We start from the raw sequence: 15,598 nt of genomic DNA, 5'->3' as shown, positions 1-15,598 counted from the left end.
TCTAAGGGGCCTATAGTGGAAAAAGGAATATCTTCAATTAACAACTACACAGAAGCATTCTGCGAAACTTCTTTCTGTTCTGTGCATTCAACCAACAGAGTTGAAGCTTACTTTTGATTGCGCAGTTCTGAAACACTCTTTCTGTAGAGAGTGCATGTGGACATTGGCAGCTCTATGGGGCCCATAGTGGAAAAAGGAGAATCTTCAAATAAAAACTACCCAGAATCATTCTGCGAAACTTCTTTCTTTTCTGTGCATTCAACTAACAGAGAGGAAGCTTACTTTTGATTGAGCAGTTCTGAAACACTCTTTCTTTGTAAACTGCAAGTGGACAATCACAGTGCTATGGAGCATGTACTGGAAAAAGGTATATCTTCAAATGAAAACTACACAGAAGCTTTCTGTGAAACTTCTTTCTGTTCTGTGCATTCCACCAACAGAGTTGAAACTTAGTTTTGATAGAGCAGGTCTGAAACACTCTTCCTGTAGAAACTGCAAGGGGATATTCTGAGCACGAAGGGGCCAATAGTGGAAAAAGGAATATCTGCAAATAAAAACTACACAGAAGCATTCTGTGAAACTTCTTTATGTTCTCTGCATTCAACTGACAGAGTTGAACGTTACTTTTGATTGAGCAGTTCTGAAACTCTCTTTCTGTAGAAACTGCAAGTGGATATTCAGAACGCTTAGGGGCCTATAATGGAAAAAGGAATATCTTCAAATAAAAACTACACAGAAGCATTCTGTGAAACTTCTTTCTCTTCTGTGCATTCAACTAAGAGAGTTGAAGATTACTTTTGATTGAGCAGTTCTGAAACACTCTTTCTGTTGAAACTGCAAGTGGACATTCGGAGGGCTAAAGGGCCTATAGTGGAAAAAGATATATCTTCAAATGAAAACTACCCAGAAGAATTCTGTGAAACTTCTTTCTGTTCTGTGAATTCAACTAACAGAGTTGAAGCTTACTTTTGATTGAGCAGTTCTGAAACACTCTTTTTGTGGAAACTGAATTTGGACATTCAGAGCGCTAAGGGGCCTATAGTGGAGAAAGGAATATCTTGAAATAAAAACTACACAGAAGCATTCTGTGAAACTTCTTTCTGTTCTATGCATTCAACTAACAGATTTGAACTTTACTTTTGATAGAGCAGTTCTGCAACACTCTTTCTGTGGAAACTGCAAGTGGACTTTCAGATCGCTACGGGGCCTGTAGTGGAGAAAGGAATATCTCCAAATAAAACATACACAGAAACATTCTCTGAAATTACTTTTTGTTCTGTGCATTCAACTAACGGAGTTGAAGCTTACTTTTGATTGCGCAGTTCTGAAACACTCTTTCTGTAGAGAGTGTATGTGGACATTGGCAGCTCTATGGGGCCCATAGTGGAAAAAGGAGAATCTTCAAATAAAAACTACCCAGAAGCATTCTGCGAAACTTCTTTCTGTTCTGTGCATTCAACTAACAGAGAGGAAGCTTACTTTTGATTGAGCAGTCCTGAAACACTCTTTCTGTATAAACTGCAAGTGGACATTCACAGTGCTATGGAGCATGTATTGGAAAAAGGAATATCTTCAAATGAAAACTACACAGAAGCTTTCTGTGAAACTTCTTTCTGTTCTGTGCGTTCCACCAACAGAGTTGAACCTTAATTTTGATAGAGCAGGTCTGAAACACTCTTCCTGCAGAAACTGCAAGGGGATATTCTGAGCACGAAGGGGCCAATAGTGGAAAAAGGAATATCTGCAAATAAAAACTACACAGAAGCATTCTGTGAAACTTCTTTATATTCTCTGCATTCAACTAACAGAGTTGAACGTTACTTTTGATTGAGCAGTTCTGAAACTCTCTTTCTGTAGAAACTGCAAGTGGATATTCAGAACGCTTAGGGGCCTATAATGGAAAAAGGAATATCTTCAAATAAAAACTACACAGAAGCATTCTGTGAAACTTCTTTCTCTTCTGTGCATTCAACTAAGAGAGTTGAAGATTACTTTTGATTGAGCAGTTCTGAAAGACTCTTTCTGTAGAAACTGCAAGTGGATATTCAGAACGCTTAGGGGCCTATAATGGAAAAAGGAATATCTTCAAATAAAAACTACACAGAAGCATTCTGTGAAACTTCTTTCTCTTCTGTGCATTCAACTAAGAGAGTTGAAGATTACTTTTGATTGAGCAGTTCTGAAAGACTCTTTCTGTTGAAACTGCAAGTGGACATTCGGAGCGCTAAAGGGCCTATAGTGGAAAAAGTTATATCTTCAAATGAAAACTACCCAGAAGAATTCTGTGAAACTTCTTTCTGTTCTGTGAATTCAACTAACAGAGTTGAAGCTTACTTTTGATTGAGCAGTTCTGAAACACTCTTTTTGTGGAAACTGAAAGTGGACATTCAGAGCGCTAAGGGGCCTAGAGTGGAGAAAGGAATATCTGCAAATAAAAACTACACAGAAGCATTCTGTGAAACTTCTTTATGTTCTCTGCATTCAACTAACAGAGTTGAACGTTACTTTTGATTGAGCAGTTCTGAAACTCTCTTTCTGTAGAAACTGCAAGTGGATATTCAGAACGCTTAGGGGCCTATAATGGAAAAAGGAATATCTTCAAATAAAAACTACACAGAAGCATTCTGTGAAACTTCTTTCTGTTCTGTGCATTCAACTAAGAGAGTTGAAGATTACTTTTGATTGAGCAGTTCTGAAAGACTCTTTCTGTTGAAACTGCAAGTGGACATTCGGAGCACTAAAAGGCCTATAGTGGAAAAAGTTATATCTTCAAATGAAAACTACCCAGAAGAATTCTGTGAAACTTCTTTCTGTTCTGTGCATTCAACTAACAGAGTTGAAGCATACTTTTGATTGAGCAGTTCTGAAACACTCTTTTTGTGGAAACTGAAAGTGGACATTCAGAGCGCTAAGGGGCCTATAGTGGAGAAAGGAATATCTTCAAATAAAAACTACACAGAAGCATTCTGTGAAACTTCTTTCTGTTCTATGCATTCAACTAACAGATTTGAACTTTACTTTTGTTAGAGCAGTTCTGAAACACTCTTTCTGTGGAAACTGCAAGTGGACTTTCAGAGCGCTACGGGGCCTATAGTGGAGAAAGGAATATCTCCAAATAAAACATACACAGAAACGTTTTCTGAAATTACTTTCTGTTCTGTGCATTCAACTAACAGAGTTTAAGCTTTCTTTTGATTGAGCAGTTCTGAAACACTCTTTCTGGAGAAACTGCAAGAGGACATTCGGAGAATTCCCGGGCCTATAGAGGAAAAAGGCCTATAACCAATTAAAAACTACACAGAAGAATTCTGTGAAACTTCTTTCTGTTCTGTGAATTCAACTAACAGAGTTGAACCTTACTTTTGATTAAGCAGTTCTGAAACACTCTTTCTGGAGAAACTGCAAGAGGACATTCGGAGCATTCCCGGGCCTATAGAGGAAAAAGGCCTACAACCAATAAAAAACTACACAGAAGAATTCTGTGAAACTTCTTTCTGTTCTGTGAATTCAACTAACAGAATTGAACCTTACTTTTGATTGAGCAGTTCTGAATCATTCTTTCTGTAGAAAATGCAAGAGGATATTCCGTGCTCTAAGGGGCCTATAGTGGAAAAAGGAATATCTTCAATTAACAACTACACAGAAGCATTCTGCGAAACTTCTTTCTGTTCTGTGCATTCGTCTAACAGAGTTGAAGCTTACTTTTGATTGCGCAGTTATGAAACACTCTTTCTGTAGAGAGTGTATGTGGACATTGGCAGCTCTATGGGGCCCATAGTGGAAAAAGGAGAATCTTCAAATAAAAACTACCCAGAAGCATTCTGCGAAACTTCTTTCTGTTCTGTGCATTCAACTAACAGAGAGGAAGCTTACTTTTGATTGAGCAGTCCTGAAACACTCTTTCTGTATAAACTGCAATTGGACATTCACAGTGCTATTGAGCATGTATTGGAAAAAGGAATATCTTCAAATGAAAACTACACAGAAGCTTTCTGTGAAACTTCTTTCTGTTCTGTGCGTTCCACCAACAGAGTTGAACCTTAATTTTGATAGAGCAGGTCTGAAACACTCTTCCTGCAGAAACTGCAAGGGGATATTCTGAGCACGAAGGGGCCAATAGTGGAAAAAGGAATATCTGCAAATAAAAACTACACAGAAGCATTCTGTGAAACTTCTTTATATTCTCTGCATTCAACTAACAGAGTTGAACGTTACTTTTGATTGAGCAGTTCTGAAACTCTCTTTCTGTAGAAACTGCAAGTGGATATTCAGAACGCTTATGGGCCTATAATGGAAAAAGGAATATCTTCAAATAAAAACTACACAGAAGCATTCTGTGAAACTTCTTTCTGTTCTGTGCATTCAACTAAGAGAGTTGAAGATTACTTTTGATTGAGCAGTTCTGAAAGACTCTTTCTGTTGAAACTGCAAGTGGACATTCGGAGCACTAAAGGGCCTATAGTGGAAAAAGTTATATCTTCAAATGAAAACTACCCAGAAGAATTCTGTGAAACTTCTTTCTGTTCTGTGCATTCAACTAACAGAGTTGAAGCTTACTTTTGATTGAGCAGTTCTGAAACACTCTTTTTGTGGAAACTGAAAGTGGACATTCAGAGCGCTAAGGGGCCTATAGTGGAGAAAGGAATATCTTCAAATAAAAACTACACAGAAGCATTCTGTGAAACTTCTTTCTGTTCTATGCATTCAACTAACAGATTTGAACTTTACTTTTGTTAGAGCAGTTCTGAAACACTCTTTCTGTGGAAACTGCAAGTGGACTTTCAGAGCGCTACGGGGCCTATAGTGGAGAAAGGAATATCTCCAAATAAAACATACACAGAAACGTTCTCTGAAATTACTTTCTGTTCTGTGCATTCAACTAACAGAGTTTAAGCTTTCTTTTGATTGAGCAGTTCTGAAACACTCTTTCTGGAGAAACTGCCAGAGGACATTAGGAGCATTCCCGGGCCTATAGAGGAAAAAGGCATATAACCAATTAAAAACTACACAGAAGAATTCTGTGAAACTTCTTTCTGTTCTGTGAATTCAACTAACAGAGTTGAACCTTACTTTTGATTGAGCAGTTCTGAATCATTCTTTCTGTAGAAAATGCAAGAGGATATTCCGTGCTCTAAGGGGCCTATAGTGGAAAAAGGAATATCTTCAATTAACAACTACACAGAAGCATTCTGCGAAACTTCTTTCTGTTCTGTGCATTCAACCAACAGAGTTGAAGCTTACTTTTGATTGCGCAGTTCTGAAACACTCTTTCTGTAGAGAGTGCATGTGGACATTGGCAGCTCTATGGGGCCCATAGTGGAAAAAGGAGAATCTTCAAATAAAAACTACCCAGAATCATTCTGCGAAACTTCTTTCTTTTCTGTGCATTCAACTAACAGAGAGGAAGCTTACTTTTGATTGAGCAGTTCTGAAACACTCTTTCTTTGTAAACTGCAAGTGGACAATCACAGTGCTATGGAGCATGTACTGGAAAAAGGTATATCTTCAAATGAAAACTACACAGAAGCTTTCTGTGAAACTTCTTTCTGTTCTGTGCATTCCACCAACAGAGTTGAAACTTAGTTTTGATAGAGCAGGTCTGAAACACTCTTCCTGTAGAAACTGCAAGGGGATATTCTGAGCACGAAGGGGCCAATAGTGGAAAAAGGAATATCTGCAAATAAAAACTACACAGAAGAATTCTGTGAAACTTCTTTATGTTCTCTGCATTCAACTGACAGAGTTGAACGTTACTTTTGATTGAGCAGTTCTGAAACTCTCTTTCTGTAGAAACTGCAAGTGGATATTCAGAACGCTTAGGGGCCTATAATGGAAAAAGGAATATCTTCAAATAAAAACTACACAGAAGCATTCTGTGAAACTTCTTTCTCTTCTGTGCATTCAACTAAGAGAGTTGAAGATTACTTTTGATTGAGCAGTTCTGAAACACTCTTTCTGTTGAAACTGCAAGTGGACATTCGGAGGGCTAAAGGGCCTATAGTGGAAAAAGATATATCTTCAAATGAAAACTACCCAGAAGAATTCTGTGAAACTTCTTTCTGTTCTGTGAATTCAACTAACAGAGTTGAAGCTTACTTTTGATTGAGCAGTTCTGAAACACTCTTTTTGTGGAAACTGAATTTGGACATTCAGAGCGCTAAGGGGCCTATAGTGGAGAAAGGAATATCTTGAAATAAAAACTACACAGAAGCATTCTGTGAAACTTCTTTCTGTTCTATGCATTCAACTAACAGATTTGAACTTTACTTTTGATAGAGCAGTTCTGCAACACTCTTTCTGTGGAAACTGCAAGTGGACTTTCAGATCGCTACGGGGCCTGTAGTGGAGAAAGGAATATCTCCAAATAAAACATACACAGAAACATTCTCTGAAATTACTTTTTGTTCTGTGCATTCAACTAACGGAGTTGAAGCTTACTTTTGATTGCGCAGTTCTGAAACACTCTTTCTGTAGAGAGTGTATGTGGACATTGGCAGCTCTATGGGGCCCATAGTGGAAAAAGGAGAATCTTCAAATAAAAACTACCCAGAAGCATTCTGCGAAACTTCTTTCTGTTCTGTGCATTCAACTAACAGAGAGGAAGCTTACTTTTGATTGAGCAGTCCTGAAACACTCTTTCTGTATAAACTGCAAGTGGACATTCACAGTGCTATGGAGCATGTATTGGAAAAAGGAATATCTTCAAATGAAAACTACACAGAAGCTTTCTGTGAAACTTCTTTCTGTTCTGTGCGTTCCACCAACAGAGTTGAACCTTAATTTTGATAGAGCAGGTCTGAAACACTCTTCCTGCAGAAACTGCAAGGGGATATTCTGAGCACGAAGGGGCCAATAGTGGAAAAAGGAATATCTGCAAATAAAAACTACACAGAAGCATTCTGTGAAACTTCTTTATATTCTCTGCATTCAACTAACAGAGTTGAACGTTACTTTTGATTGAGCAGTTCTGAAACTCTCTTTCTGTAGAAACTGCAAGTGGATATTCAGAACGCTTAGGGGCCTATAATGGAAAAAGGAATATCTTCAAATAAAAACTACACAGAAGCATTCTGTGAAACTTCTTTCTCTTCTGTGCATTCAACTAAGAGAGTTGAAGATTACTTTTGATTGAGCAGTTCTGAAAGACTCTTTCTGTTGAAACTGCAAGTGGACATTCGGAGCGCTAAAGGGCCTATAGTGGAAAAAGTTATATCTTCAAATGAAAACTACCCAGAAGAATTCTGTGAAACTTCTTTCTGTTCTGTGAATTCAACTAACAGAGTTGAAGCTTACTTTTGATTGAGCAGTTCTGAAACACTCTTTTTGTGGAAACTGAAAGTGGACATTCAGAGCGCTAAGGGGCCTAGAGTGGAGAAAGGAATATCTGCAAATAAAAACTACACAGAAGCATTCTGTGAAACTTCTTTATGTTCTCTGCATTCAACTAACAGAGTTGAACGTTACTTTTGATTGAGCAGTTCTGAAACTCTCTTTCTGTAGAAACTGCAAGTGGATATTCAGAACGCTTAGGGGCCTATAATGGAAAAAGGAATATCTTCAAATAAAAACTACACAGAAGCATTCTGTGAAACTTCTTTCTGTTCTGTGCATTCAACTAAGAGAGTTGAAGATTACTTTTGATTGAGCAGTTCTGAAAGACTCTTTCTGTTGAAACTGCAAGTGGACATTCGGAGCACTAAAAGGCCTATAGTGGAAAAAGTTATATCTTCAAATGAAAACTACCCAGAAGAATTCTGTGAAACTTCTTTCTGTTCTGTGCATTCAACTAACAGAGTTGAAGCATACTTTTGATTGAGCAGTTCTGAAACACTCTTTTTGTGGAAACTGAAAGTGGACATTCAGAGCGCTAAGGGGCCTATAGTGGAGAAAGGAATATCTTCAAATAAAAACTACACAGAAGCATTCTGTGAAACTTCTTTCTGTTCTATGCATTCAACTAACAGATTTGAACTTTACTTTTGTTAGAGCAGTTCTGAAACACTCTTTCTGTGGAAACTGCAAGTGGACTTTCAGAGCGCTACGGGGCCTATAGTGGAGAAAGGAATATCTCCAAATAAAACATACACAGAAACGTTTTCTGAAATTACTTTCTGTTCTGTGCATTCAACTAACAGAGTTTAAGCTTTCTTTTGATTGAGCAGTTCTGAAACACTCTTTCTGGAGAAACTGCAAGAGGACATTCGGAGAATTCCCGGGCCTATAGAGGAAAAAGGCCTATAACCAATTAAAAACTACACAGAAGAATTCTGTGAAACTTCTTTCTGTTCTGTGAATTCAACTAACAGAGTTGAACCTTACTTTTGATTAAGCAGTTCTGAAACACTCTTTCTGGAGAAACTGCAAGAGGACATTCGGAGCATTCCCGGGCCTATAGAGGAAAAAGGCCTACAACCAATAAAAAACTACACAGAAGAATTCTGTGAAACTTCTTTCTGTTCTGTGAATTCAACTAACAGAATTGAACCTTACTTTTGATTGAGCAGTTCTGAATCATTCTTTCTGTAGAAAATGCAAGAGGATATTCCGTGCTCTAAGGGGCCTATAGTGGAAAAAGGAATATCTTCAATTAACAACTACACAGAAGCATTCTGCGAAACTTCTTTCTGTTCTGTGCATTCGTCTAACAGAGTTGAAGCTTACTTTTGATTGCGCAGTTATGAAACACTCTTTCTGTAGAGAGTGTATGTGGACATTGGCAGCTCTATGGGGCCCATAGTGGAAAAAGGAGAATCTTCAAATAAAAACTACCCAGAAGCATTCTGCGAAACTTCTTTCTGTTCTGTGCATTCAACTAACAGAGAGGAAGCTTACTTTTGATTGAGCAGTCCTGAAACACTCTTTCTGTATAAACTGCAATTGGACATTCACAGTGCTATTGAGCATGTATTGGAAAAAGGAATATCTTCAAATGAAAACTACACAGAAGCTTTCTGTGAAACTTCTTTCTGTTCTGTGCGTTCCACCAACAGAGTTGAACCTTAATTTTGATAGAGCAGGTCTGAAACACTCTTCCTGCAGAAACTGCAAGGGGATATTCTGAGCACGAAGGGGCCAATAGTGGAAAAAGGAATATCTGCAAATAAAAACTACACAGAAGCATTCTGTGAAACTTCTTTATATTCTCTGCATTCAACTAACAGAGTTGAACGTTACTTTTGATTGAGCAGTTCTGAAACTCTCTTTCTGTAGAAACTGCAAGTGGATATTCAGAACGCTTATGGGCCTATAATGGAAAAAGGAATATCTTCAAATAAAAACTACACAGAAGCATTCTGTGAAACTTCTTTCTGTTCTGTGCATTCAACTAAGAGAGTTGAAGATTACTTTTGATTGAGCAGTTCTGAAAGACTCTTTCTGTTGAAACTGCAAGTGGACATTCGGAGCACTAAAGGGCCTATAGTGGAAAAAGTTATATCTTCAAATGAAAACTACCCAGAAGAATTCTGTGAAACTTCTTTCTGTTCTGTGCATTCAACTAACAGAGTTGAAGCTTACTTTTGATTGAGCAGTTCTGAAACACTCTTTTTGTGGAAACTGAAAGTGGACATTCAGAGCGCTAAGGGGCCTATAGTGGAGAAAGGAATATCTTCAAATAAAAACTACACAGAAGCATTCTGTGAAACTTCTTTCTGTTCTATGCATTCAACTAACAGATTTGAACTTTACTTTTGTTAGAGCAGTTCTGAAACACTCTTTCTGTGGAAACTGCAAGTGGACTTTCAGAGCGCTACGGGGCCTATAGTGGAGAAAGGAATATCTCCAAATAAAACATACACAGAAACGTTCTCTGAAATTACTTTCTGTTCTGTGCATTCAACTAACAGAGTTTAAGCTTTCTTTTGATTGAGCAGTTCTGAAACACTCTTTCTGGAGAAACTGCCAGAGGACATTAGGAGCATTCCCGGGCCTATAGAGGAAAAAGGCATATAACCAATTAAAAACTACACAGAAGAATTCTGTGAAACTTCTTTCTGTTCTGTGAATTCAACTAACAGAGTTGAACCTTACTTTTGATTGAGCAGTTCTGAATCATTCTTTCTGTAGAAAATGCAAGAGGATATTCCGTGCTCTAAGGGGCCTATAGTGGAAAAAGGAATATCTTCAATTAACAACTACACAGAAGCATTCTGCGAAACTTCTTTCTGTTCTGTGCATTCAACCAACAGAGTTGAAGCTTACTTTTGATTGCGCAGTTCTGAAACACTCTTTCTGTAGAGAGTGCATGTGGACATTGGCAGCTCTATGGGGCCCATAGTGGAAAAAGGAGAATCTTCAAATAAAAACTACCCAGAATCATTCTGCGAAACTTCTTTCTTTTCTGTGCATTCAACTAACAGAGAGGAAGCTTACTTTTGATTGAGCAGTTCTGAAACACTCTTTCTTTGTAAACTGCAAGTGGACAATCACAGTGCTATGGAGCATGTACTGGAAAAAGGTATATCTTCAAATGAAAACTACACAGAAGCTTTCTGTGAAACTTCTTTCTGTTCTGTGCATTCCACCAACAGAGTTGAAACTTAGTTTTGATAGAGCAGGTCTGAAACACTCTTCCTGTAGAAACTGCAAGGGGATATTCTGAGCACGAAGGGGCCAATAGTGGAAAAAGGAATATCTGCAAATAAAAACTACACAGAAGCATTCTGTGAAACTTCTTTATGTTCTCTGCATTCAACTGACAGAGTTGAACGTTACTTTTGATTGAGCAGTTCTGAAACTCTCTTTCTGTAGAAACTGCAAGTGGATATTCAGAACGCTTAGGGGCCTATAATGGAAAAAGGAATATCTTCAAATAAAAACTACACAGAAGCATTCTGTGAAACTTCTTTCTCTTCTGTGCATTCAACTAAGAGAGTTGAAGATTACTTTTGATTGAGCAGTTCTGAAACACTCTTTCTGTTGAAACTGCAAGTGGACATTCGGAGGGCTAAAGGGCCTATAGTGGAAAAAGATATATCTTCAAATGAAAACTACCCAGAAGAATTCTGTGAAACTTCTTTCTGTTCTGTGAATTCAACTAACAGAGTTGAAGCTTACTTTTGATTGAGCAGTTCTGAAACACTCTTTTTGTGGAAACTGAATTTGGACATTCAGAGCGCTAAGGGGCCTATAGTGGAGAAAGGAATATCTTGAAATAAAAACTACACAGAAGCATTCTGTGAAACTTCTTTCTGTTCTATGCATTCAACTAACAGATTTGAACTTTACTTTTGATAGAGCAGTTCTGCAACACTCTTTCTGTGGAAACTGCAAGTGGACTTTCAGATCGCTACGGGGCCTGTAGTGGAGAAAGGAATATCTCCAAATAAAACATACACAGAAACATTCTCTGAAATTACTTTTTGTTCTGTGCATTCAACTAACGGAGTTGAAGCTTACTTTTGATTGCGCAGTTCTGAAACACTCTTTCTGTAGAGAGTGTATGTGGACATTGGCAGCTCTATGGGGCCCATAGTGGAAAAAGGAGAATCTTCAAATAAAAACTACCCAGAAGCATTCTGCGAAACTTCTTTCTGTTCTGTGCATTCAACTAACAGAGAGGAAGCTTACTTTTGATTGAGCAGTCCTGAAACACTCTTTCTGTATAAACTGCAAGTGGACATTCACAGTGCTATGGAGCATGTATTGGAAAAAGGAATATCTTCAAATGAAAACTACACAGAAGCTTTCTGTGAAACTTCTTTCTGTTCTGTGCGTTCCACCAACAGAGTTGAACCTTAATTTTGATAGAGCAGGTCTGAAACACTCTTCCTGCAGAAACTGCAAGGGGATATTCTGAGCACGAAGGGGCCAATAGTGGAAAAAGGAATATCTGCAAATAAAAACTACACAGAAGCATTCTGTGAAACTTCTTTATATTCTCTGCATTCAACTAACAGAGTTGAACGTTACTTTTGATTGAGCAGTTCTGAAACTCTCTTTCTGTAGAAACTGCAAGTGGATATTCAGAACGCTTAGGGGCCTATAATGGAAAAAGGAATATCTTCAAATAAAAACTACACAGAAGCATTCTGTGAAACTTCTTTCTCTTCTGTGCATTCAACTAAGAGAGTTGAAGATTACTTTTGATTGAGCAGTTCTGAAAGACTCTTTCTGTTGAAACTGCAAGTGGACATTCGGAGCACTAAAGGGCCTATAGTGGAAAAAGTTATATCTTCAAATGAAAACTACCCAGAAGAATTCTGTGAAACTTCTTTCTGTTCTGTGCATTCAACTAACACAGTTGAAGCTTACTTTTGATTGAGCAGTTCTGAAACACTCTTTTTGTGGAAACTGAAAGTGGACATTCAGAGCGCTAAGGGGCCTATAGTGGAGAAAGGAATATCTTCAAATAAAAACTACACAGAAGCATTCTGTGAAACTTCTTTCTGTTCTATGCATTCAACTAACAGATTTGAACTTTACTTTTGTTAGAGCAGTTCTGAAACACTCTTTCTGTGGAAACTGCAAGTGGACTTTCAGAGCGCTACGGGGCCTATAGTGGAGAAAGGAATATCTCCAAATAAAACATACACAGAAACGTTCTCTGAAATTACTTTCTGTTCTGTGCATTCAACTAACAGAGTTTAAGCTTTCTTTTGATTGAGCAGTTCTGAAACACTCTTTCTGGAGAAACTGCAAGAGGACATTCGGAGCATTCCCGGGCCTATAGAGGAAAAAGGCCTATAACCAATTAAAAACTACACAGAAGAATTCTGTGAAACTTCTTTCTGTTCTGTGAATTCAACTAACAGAGTTGAACCTTACTTTTGATTGAGCAGTTCTGAAACACTCTTTCTGGAGAAACTGCAAGAGGACATTGGGAGCATTCCCGGGCCTATAGAGGAAAAAGGCCTATAACCAATTAAAAACTACACAGAAGAATTCTGTGAAACTTCTTTCTGTTCTGTGAATTCAACTAACAGAATTGAACCTTACTTTTGATTGAGCAGTTCTGAGTCATTCTTTCTGTAGAAAATGCAAGAGGATATTCCGTGCTCTAAGGGGCCTATAGTGGAAAAAGGAATATCTTCAATTAACAACTACACAGAAGCATTCTGCGAAACTTCTTTCTGTTCTGTGCATTCATCTAACAGAGTTGAAGCTTACTTTTGATTGCGCAGTTATGAAACACTCTTTCTGTAGAGAGTGTATGTGGACATTGGCAGCTCTATGGGGCCCATAGTGGAAAAAGGAGAATCTTCAAATAAAAACTACCCAGAAGCATTCTGCGAAACTTCTTTCTGTTCTGTGCATTCAACTAACAGAGAGGAAGCTTACTTTTGATTGAGCAGTTCTGAAACACTCTTTCTGTATAAACTGCAAGTGGACATTCACAGTGCTATTCTGCATGTATTGGAAAAAGGAATATCTTCAAATGAAAACTACACAGAAGCTTTCTGTGAAACTTCTTTCTGTTCTGTGCGTTCCACCAACAGAGTGGAACCTTAATTTTGATAGAGCAGTTCTGAAACACTCTTCCTGCAGAAACTGCAAGGGGATATTCTGAGCACGAAGGGGCCAATAGTGGAAAAAGCAATATCTGCAAATAAAAACTACACAGAAGCATTCTGTGAAACATCTTTATGTTCTCTGCATTCAACTAACAGAGTTGAACGTTACTTTTGATTGAGCAGTTCTGAAACTCTCTTTCTGTAGAAACTGCAAGTGGATATTCAGAACGCTTAGGGGCCTATAATGGAAAAAGGAATATCTTCAAATTAAAACTACACAGAAGCATTCTGTGAAACTTCTTTCTGTTCTGTGCATTCAACTAAGAGAGTTGAAGATTACTTTTGATTGAGCAGTTCTGAAAGACTCTTTCTGTTGAAACTGCAAGTGGACATTCGGAGCGCTAAAGGGCCTATAGTGGAAAAAGATATATCTTCAAATGAAAACTACCCAGAAGAATTCTGTGAAACTTCTTTCTGTTCTGTGCATTCAACTAACAGAGTTGAAGCTTACTTTTGATTGAGCAGTTCTGAAACACTCTTTTTGTGGAAACTGAAAGTGGACATTCAGAGCGCTAAGGGGCCTATAGTGGAGAAAGGAATATCTTCAAATAAAAACTACAGAGAAGCATTCTGTGAAACTTCTTTCTGTTCTATGCATTCAACTAACAGATTTGAACTTTACTTTTGTTAGAGCAGTTCTGAAACACTCTTTCTGTGGAAACTGCAAGTGGACTTTCAGAGCGCTACGGGGCCTATAGTGGAGAAAGGAATATCTCCAAATAAAACATACACAGAAACGTTCTCTGAAATTACTTTCTGTTCTGTGCATTCAACTAACAGAGTTTATGCTTTCTTTTGATTGAGCAGTTCTGAAACACTCTTTCTGGAGAAACTGCAAGAGGACATTCGGAGCATTCCCGGGCCTATAGAGGAAAAAGGCCTATAACCAATTAAAAACTACACAGAAGAATTCTGTGAAACTTCTTTCTGTTCTGTGAATTCAACTAACAGAGTTGAACCTTACTTTTGATTGAGCAGTTCTGAATCATTCTTTCTGTAGAAAATGCAAGAGGATATTCCGTGCTCTAAGGGGCCTATAGTGGAAAAAGGAATATCTTCAATTAACAACTACACAGAAGCATTCTGCGAAACTTCTTTCTGTTCTGTGCATTCAACCAACAGAGTTGAAGCTTACTTTTGATTGCGCAGTTCTGAAACACTCTTTCTGTAGAGAGTGCATGTGGACATTAGCAGCTCTACGGGGCCCATAGTGGAAAAAGGAGAATCTTCAAATGAAAACTACCCAGAATCATTCTGCGAAACTTCTTTCTGTTCTGTGCATTCAACTAACAGAGAGGAAGCTTACTTTTGATTGAGCAGTTCTGAAACACTCTTTCTGTGTAAACTGCAAGTGGACAATCACAGTGCTATGGAGCATGTACTGGAAAAAGGTATATCTTCAAATGAAAACTACACAGAAGCTTTCTGTGAAACTTCTTTCTGTTCTGTGCATTCCACCAACAGAGTTGAAACTTAGTTTTGATAGAGCAGGTCTGAAACACTCTTCCTGCAGAAACTGCAAGGGGATATTCTGAGCACGAAGGGGCCAATAGTGGAAAAAGGAATATCTGCAAATAAAAACTACACAGAAGCATTCTGTGAAACTTCTTTATATTCTCTGCATTCAACTAACAGAGTTGAACGTTACTTTTGATTGAGCAGTTCTGAAACTCTCTTTCTGTAGAAACTGCAAGTGGATATTCAGAACGCTTAGGGGCCTATAATGGAAAAAGGAATATCTTCAAATAAAAACTACACAGAAGCATTCTGTGAAACTTCTTTCTGTTCTGTGCATTCAACTAAGAGAGTTGAAGATTACTTTTGATTGAGCAGTTCTGAAAGACTCTTTCTGTTGAAACTGCAAGTGGACATTCGGAGCACTAAAGGGCCTATAGTGGAAAAAGTTATATCTTCAAATGAAAACTACCCAGAAGAATTCTGTGAAACTTCTTTCAGTTCTGTGCATTCAACTAACAGAGTTGAAGCATACTTTTGATTGAGCAGTTCTGAAACACTCTTTTTGTGGAAACTGAAAGTGGACATTCAGAGCGCTAAGGGGCCTATAGTGGAGAAAGGAATATCTTCAA

This window comes from Symphalangus syndactylus, chromosome 24 (genome assembly GCF_028878055.3).
Source record: "Symphalangus syndactylus isolate Jambi chromosome 24, NHGRI_mSymSyn1-v2.1_pri, whole genome shotgun sequence".
Classification (NCBI taxonomy): domain Eukaryota; kingdom Metazoa; phylum Chordata; class Mammalia; order Primates; family Hylobatidae; genus Symphalangus; species Symphalangus syndactylus.
This window is presented reverse-complemented; position numbering follows the sequence as displayed.